The sequence below is a fragment of the Miscanthus floridulus genome, chromosome 7, assembly GCF_019320115.1.
Source record: "Miscanthus floridulus cultivar M001 chromosome 7, ASM1932011v1, whole genome shotgun sequence".
NCBI classification, from domain to species: Eukaryota; Viridiplantae; Streptophyta; class Magnoliopsida; order Poales; family Poaceae; genus Miscanthus; species Miscanthus floridulus.
In genome coordinates this window covers 61,242,076-61,249,152 of record NC_089586.1, presented here as the reverse complement: position 1 = coordinate 61,249,152, position 7,077 = coordinate 61,242,076, and positions in this window count along the sequence as shown.

The following is a 7,077-nucleotide window of genomic DNA, read 5'->3' as shown; positions in this document are numbered from 1 at the left end:
GCACTCGATAGATCAAGAAGACATCAACAAAAAATAAAGAATCTTCATTCAATCTTCATTCAAAAAGAAGTTTAGTGTTCTATTACAGAAGCTGGGCACAAAGGTCAATTACATCAAGCATTGTCATTAGGAGAAGAGATATCAATGTTAAGATTATCAACAATGCCTCCTGGCTAAATCTTCGACCTTGGGCTCCACCTTCTCAACAGCATCCAGGTATTCTTGACTCTTGGCTTCATCAGCAACCTTAGACAAAGGAAACTCCAGGAGAAAGAACCCGGACCTAGGCAAGAACATTTCTGGTACACTAGTTGGGCGCACCTCTTCACGAACTCCTAGAAATGGGTCGACACTTGGGGAATAAACTGAGCCCAAGATTGACCATCATCCGCTGAAGTCCGGAGAAGACTGGATACTGACCGAAAGGATTTCCACAAAGCATTCTAGTTCTCAATAGCCATCGCCAACTTGCCAGTCAAGGCTTCGATAGTTTTTTGGGCCAGCACAAGATCCCTGTCAGCTCCATGCCTAATCAACTTAGCAAGCGTGAGTTCTTCTTCAGCTCTAGTAATTACCTCCTCAGCCTTATTGTGGTTAGTACGAACAAGTGTCTTCATCTCCTCGATACCCTCCGAGAGCTTCTGCTTTTCAACTCAGAGAGCTAGGCCAGGCAACAAAAAACAAGTCAAGTAGAAAGGCAAGTTTGAATACAAAAGGAAAGAAAAAAGAACTTGCAATACCAGTGTACTCTTTCTTCACGGCCTCCACATTTTTCAAGGCCTCCTGGGCAGCTGCATCCCTCTGCTTTTCTGCCTTAATTACCCTAGGCATGGAGAGCCTTCTCCTCCTTTTGATGCATCTAACGCTCGGTCTCCAACTCGGCCCAACAAAGGTCAAGCTCTGCCTTTAGGGTACTCACCATAGAAGACAACTTTTTCTCGGTTTCAGACAAGAAAAAGAAGCTGGTATGATCATGAGAAAAAGACTGAGCAAAAAGAGAGAGAGAAAAATAAGACATAAGGACAGAAGAAAAACGAACATCCAAAGAAAGAACTTCAGAAAAACTTACCTGGAGCTTTTCCCCAAAAGAAGTCGCAAGGGTCGACAAGCTTCCCCAGGCGGCGGTTAGATCTGACAACCGATGAGTAGCATCAAATTGATGCAACACATCATCGTCCAAACACGGAGCACCAGTACCAAGAGAGGCAGAAGGAGAAGCCGGCGCAGGCAAAGAAGGAAGAACCAGGGCCATATCCTGGGAAGCCCCGGCTACCTCCTCAGACGGATCCACTCCCACAGCCACGGTCACCCCCGGAGTTAGCAGATCCGAAGCAGCATGATCACCAGGGGGCCCCGTCTCCCTCACGGCCACCTCACCGACCATACTTTCTGAGTCCTTTGACTCAATACGTGGGGGTGCACCAGAGGGCTGACAAGAGGGCAGCTAAGGAATAAGAGAAGGCAAGGGTCTGCTAGATGATAAGAAAACTCAATGATAAGAATATGAGTCAGGAAAAAGAAAACATAAGCAAAGAAGCATGACAAGGAATCACTCACTCAGCTACTCTCTTCTTCAGAAAACCAACAAAGGACCTAAGAGGGGGAACTATAGCGGCAAAAACATCACCACCACCCTATGATGGGAGCGGCACGGCCGGTACTAGAGCCCTAGAAGAACTCGAACCCGATGAACGCTTACTACAAGAGAACAAGACCAAAGTCAAAACAAAAAGAGGGGTTCAACAATAGGAAAAACAAGAAAAGAACTCACCGACGAGTAACGAGGGCGGCATCATCATCCTCTTCTTCCTCACTCTCGACCAAGGCCACCGTAGCACCAGCTAAAAAAGGACAAAAGTACTTGGTCAAAGATAAAAACAAACAACAAAAGGACAGAGCATATTAATATGCTCACCTAAGAGCATGCTAGCTACAACTAGAGTACCTGGATGAGTACTCGACTAGCGAGACTTCTTGGTAGCAGATGGAGCAGAAGAAGAACTATCCGCTCGCCCCCTCTTTCTGAAAGTATGAGGAGCTCGAGGAACTGGACGAGGAACATACTCTACATATACATCAAGGTTTGCGGAAGAAATGCCAGGAAATATTGTGGTGGTCTAAAGCTTCTGGTCAAGGATGCCCCAGCAAGACTACCCCCAGCCTCCACATTTGCAGGGAAATCATCAAGGGGAATTGGATCAGTGAAATAACACCCTAATTCCTATAAAAGAGTAAAACAACAAGACAAGGAAGATTAAGCAAAAAGTGGATACAACAAAAGACACTCAAAAGTATCCCGCATAAGAAAAGAACAACTCATAGCAGGGGGCGGGTTGTTAGCACTGTACTCAAGGACAGCAAGCGGGACGACGCTTACTCCTTTTAGCATCTTCTGAAGACGCTTGAGCACCTCCTCATCAGTCAACTCAAGGGCAGGGACCATACAAGAAGGGTCCTCCACCCAGAGTACTCGAAACCATTAGTTTTCTCGTTCCTTCAGAGGTTGAACTCGGTGGCGAAGAAAACTAGAAATAATCCCAAAGCCGGTCAAGCCTTGCTATTTCAGAGTACAAATCCTCTCAAGAAACAGCTTGATCGCCTAGACCTCAGCTGTCGTCATAGGGTTCTTTTCCCATCGGTCATTAACCATGGGACCAGATCCAGAATGAATGGAAAGAGGAGGAATCAAATTGGTGGCATAAAACCAGTCAGCACGCCAATCCCTCATAGAATCAACCAGGTAATAGTCAAAGAATTTGCTCTTAAGACCCTATGAAACTAAATCCCACAGCCACCAAGAACATTGGTGTCATCATGGCGGGGTTGTGGCTTCAGGCAAAAGAAGTAATGAAAGAGAGAAAGAGAAGGAGGAATTCCAAGGAAAGTTTCACAAAGATGAACAAAAACAGAAAGGTGAAGGACAGCATTGGGAGCAAGATGGTTAAGGCTAATCCCAAAATAGCTGAGAAATTGGTGAAGAAAAGCAGAAGCAGGAAGGTAGAGTCTGGCATGGATAAAGGAGATGAAAAGAATAATCTCACCAGGACATGGAGTAGGGACCCGATGCTCGCCTAGAGCTCTCCAATCAGCAAACTCCTTGCTCTAGAGTAGACCATCACTCATGAGCTCGCGCAACTGGTCCTCAGTCATAGTCGGAGCTGGCCAGATCTTCTAAGCAGCCCTCATGGCCATGAATTCTTGATTTTCAATAACAGAGAGCGATGCTTCCTTGTCGACAAAGGTCGCCTAGGACTTACTCGTCGACTTCTTCCTACCCATATACTAGCAAAAGCAATGGGGCACTAAGAATCGAGAAGGCTCAGATGGCAGCGCTCAGATGACGGCAACAATGGCGGCGGCGGAAGTTTGAAGACTAGGGTTTCAAAGGAAAATTAGGGCAGTAAAGAAAAAGAAGAGGAAAGGCCCTTAAATAGATTTTACACCAGTAAAAACATGGCCCATCAGGCCTGTTTTAACACGACATGAGGATGCAACGGTCCATTTACTGACACAGCTAAAATGACGGATGGCACAAATCCACACAACGGTATAGTTCAACGGGTAGATTTTAGACTTATCCATCCAGCACTACGGCGGAGTCATCATATTACTACAAAAAGAACTCATCAACCATGAAGCAAAGAAGGGCTACCTCACAAGGAACGCAACAACCCGATCCTTATAGAAAAAACTCGGGAATCTCATAAACAACCGGGACATCAGGAGAATAAAGAATGACAACTCAGAAGATAAGATTCTTTCCATTATAAATGGTTTCAAAAGATAGAAGATTACACATCTTACAAGACCCAATGAACTCGGTACTACGACAAGAAAGGTAGCAAAAAGGAACCCAGACACGGCTAGGCTCTGGAATGACTACGTGTTCCAAATTGCTACTCGGTAGAACAAACCGCCCTCGGCTACACTGTTTTCTTTAAAGGACGGACGTAGTGCATCCAAGGCAGAAATCAGCAGCACTGTGGAACAACATGGAGTAGAGAAGGCCAGCAGGCATCTGTCTACCCAAGTCCGATGTGATGCTGGATATGGTGTTGATCTACACCGGACAGTCTCAGGGTAGGCGACAAGGATCAACCCAGAACTACCAGATAAAGGAACGCATCCCACATCACAAGACTCCCTCCAACTACCGCCACGTACTTCCAAGTACAATGCTGCTGTGGGAGTAGCCTACCTCTAATCCCTATCACAAGACTCCCTCCAGCTACGGCAACATACACAAGAACTGCAAAATACGCCTGGAGGCTGCTCTACTTCACAAACTACCATATTCATGACTATGGAGATTTCAGACCACGCAACGAAATGCTTGATGAATCAAAACAACACACAAGGAGGATATTTATAGGCCAAAGGAGCGGTGCACCTAGACCAGGAGCACCAGCGGAACAAACCTAACAAAGGACACAGTGAAAATATAGAAATCAATGAAAGAGGACTCAGGCATGAAGGAGCAGTACTCGAGAATGAGCATATTCGGAAGAATATACCAATAATGTACAACTCGTGAACAAACAACATTTACTATCAACCACCACCATGCAACTACATCTGACAACAGCAGACTACCAGAGAACATGCCAACAACCTATATCCAAGTTCTTTTTGATAAAAGAACCCATCAAGAGGCTCGGGGGATACACTCAGAGAGTGCACTTTTTCCTTGAAAAAGCGCACATCACTCAGAAGACTTCCTCAACATAGCAGCTTTTCAAACAACATAAGATTCAAGACCCTCCAACTTTTTGTTCCAAATAGCAAGAGGCTTGGGGGCTACACTCAGTGAGTGCACTTTTTCCTTCAAAAAAGCGCACATCACTCAGAAGACTTCTTCAAGACAGACCACTTCAAGGCCACACGACAAAAAGAACCCGGACATAGCTATATTCGAGCTCTTTTTGACAAAGAACCCGAGTATATGCTTAGGAGCCCTTCGATGAAGAATCAGGGCGATTTCAAGAGAAGACCCTCTAGCTCCTTGTGCCAAATAGCAAGAGGCTCAGGGGCTACACCCAAATGGGAGTACTTTTTTCTTCAAAAAGGTACACACCACGTGAAGATCTCATGAAGCGCTACATGGTTTCGCTTAAGAAAGCACTCGGACGACGCTTGTTCCTGCTCGACAAGACCTAAAGGAATAGGACGAGGCTTCTAGAGCTCAACCATGAAGTGCTTGGGGGCTTGTCGGTGCAGGACCCATGGGATACCCCGCAAGGAAGGGAGAAGATCTAGTCTAACTAGGATTCTTCCCATGTAATCTTAGTAGTAATATTATTCTGTAATCCTACTAGGAACTCTCATTATAAACCTACTAGGATTCTGACCTCCTGACTATATAAAGGAGGGCAGGGTTCCTAGAGACAGGACTTTGATGACAACACAACACTTTGCAATCAATCCAACGCAAAGGCTAACACCGACTGGACATAGGGCTATTACTCGATCAACGATCGAGGGTCCGAACCAGGATAAATCGACTGTCTCTTGCGTTAATTATCGAGTTCCGCATACGCTGAAGCCCAAACATACTACCCCGGGTACCCCCATGGCAGGCTATTGGTAGTCAAACATCGACAGTGAGTTTGCTACATAATGCGATATTTGTAACCCAATCGATGTTGGGCTTAACAAATGGGGATTGGAGAGACGAATGACGTTAGAGGAGGAGAGAGCAAGGAATGAGACAAGGGAGGAGACAAGAGTACAGATGCAGGTCTCGAATGAGCATGTTGTTGCATTATGTGCCAGTGAGTGCTTGAAAGCATTTTTTTCGTTGTCCAATTTTAAATGTAATATAATCGCATTGTTAATTGATTGCATTTCATACATGAAAGGATTGGTTGCAGCGAGGAACATGCCGTAGAGCTGGCTTGTGCAAGGTATGAGGAGAAGAAGTTAGATGAGCATAGATCGCGAGTTGGTCGCACCATTCAATCACCGATTGTGTTGTCTGATGAGGGGGACGAGGATGAGGACGATACTGGCAGACTGAGTGTGCTCATTGCTCTAGCAGAGGTGGGCTTGTAGGCACAGGAGGCTGAGGATGATATAGGCAGATTGAGTGAGCTCATCGCTCTAGCAAAGGTGGGCTTATAGGCAGAGGAGGCTGAGGAAGACACTAGCACACTGAGCGAGCTCAACGGTCTAGAAGAGGTGGGCTTACAGGTGGAGGAGGATGATGACGCGTTCTTCACTCAGGCCACAGCGATCGCAGATGAAGCGGAGGCCGCTTACTACAGGCGACAGGTAGGTCAAAGCAATGTAGGTGAGCCTAGCCACAACAACAGGGTTGTAGTAGAGGACTAGTACTCGGATGATGAGTTGCTAACCCAGTATGTTTCAGACTAAGGATTTGGAAGTGCATTTGCCCCTATGTGTACTGTCGGCACGTACTTCTAGAATTATTATGTTGTTTAATGTGGCATAGTATTGAACTTTTCATTATGTGGTTGTTTTCATTATTTATGGTCTCAATATTCCGCTTAATGTTACAGACGTATTGAAATGTGAACATGTGCTACAAATAAAACCTAATGACGTACGGCATTATATAATTCAACACACGAAACACATGAAATGACATGTGAGAACCAAACACATGTACCGAACCTGGGTATAGAGTTTTCTTCAACTAAACCTAACATGCCTTAGGTAATTAAACCAAACAACAAACACATAGATGTGGCATGTGAATAGATAAAGTCATTCTAGTAGTGTGGCCATATAGCAAATTGTGTTGCACCTTCTCCATAGTAGCCTCCTATTGTTGTTGTTGGTGGTGGTGGCGGGGTGACGGGGGAGGCCCCTTGTTCTTATGGTTAGGGCAGGTGCAATATGGATCATTGCAGGTTGCCTCCTATGAATCAGCACCATTGTTGTTGCCGTCCTATCCATCGTCCTTGTAGCCGCTGCTAACTTCCCTTTCTAGATCAAAGATACGGTCCTGTAGGTAGTAGATATACTCCGCATGCGGATAAATAGATCGAGGATCAACCCACCTACTGAACCCATGGTTTTCTTTGGCCAAGGAAGACTACAATAAGTATGTCGTAT